Source organism: Triticum dicoccoides, chromosome 7B (assembly GCF_002162155.2).
Source record: "Triticum dicoccoides isolate Atlit2015 ecotype Zavitan chromosome 7B, WEW_v2.0, whole genome shotgun sequence".
NCBI classification, from domain to species: domain Eukaryota; kingdom Viridiplantae; phylum Streptophyta; class Magnoliopsida; order Poales; family Poaceae; genus Triticum; species Triticum dicoccoides.
Genome location: NC_041393.1, coordinates 629688619 through 629689551, shown reverse-complemented (window position 1 = coordinate 629689551; position 933 = coordinate 629688619).

The following is a 933-nucleotide window of genomic DNA, read 5'->3' as shown; positions in this document are numbered from 1 at the left end:
CGTGTTTTGCACAACTGCTTACAAGTGGGGTAGCACCAACAATGTTTACAAGTACTTATGTATACGTCCGCGCACAGTTCTCGAACGAGTGCTCTATTTCATCAAAATACACACTGCTCGTATGATAAACCGTGACAACTTATGTCTTACCATGCCATATTCATGAAAAAACTAGCGAGGACGCATCTGTTTCGGTAACAATTATGATGCTCTCACATGATTAACGGGCACACAAAAGTAGCAGCAGTTCCCATAGACGGATTCAAACAGAGTACTAGCCCTAGAGGGGTCGATAACAAGCAAGGTTCAGATAATTAGACACAATCCAAACTACTATTAAACACTAGATGGGGCAACTATTTTATGCCTCAATCTAATTTGGGCTGGACACAAGACGGACCTTGCCATGAACATCATCGAGGACGTCCCGCAGCAACTCAATCCTGTGAACCTTCATGAAGACAACCTTGTGGCCTTGCCACTGATAAACTTGTTTGTGGAGGCATGCCACGCCATCTTCCTGCATAAGCTTGACAAGAACAGTATGCCTTACAAATGAAGGAGTAGCTTTGAACTTCTTGTGCTTCAGTACACCCTGGACAACATGCCTGACAACAGTGAGGCTGGAATACAACTCTTCATTGGTATAACTGCAAATGGCTTCCAGGATCCAACAGCCTAAGAACTCTGGTTTCCCAGTGCGTATATTCAGGTCATCCGCCTCATAGCGAGAGACATGTACAATCACACAATCCTTGTCTGCATCAGGGCTCTAATTGAAACAGAAACAAATTTTGAATTACTTTTCAGTATAAGAAACACAAGTTATTTAAACCACTATGTATAGCATGGCATCGAAGCTAATAAAATTTTGCATTATTAATCACCACATACTTAGATGAAAAACCACAATCGAGATCGGCAAAGAAGAAA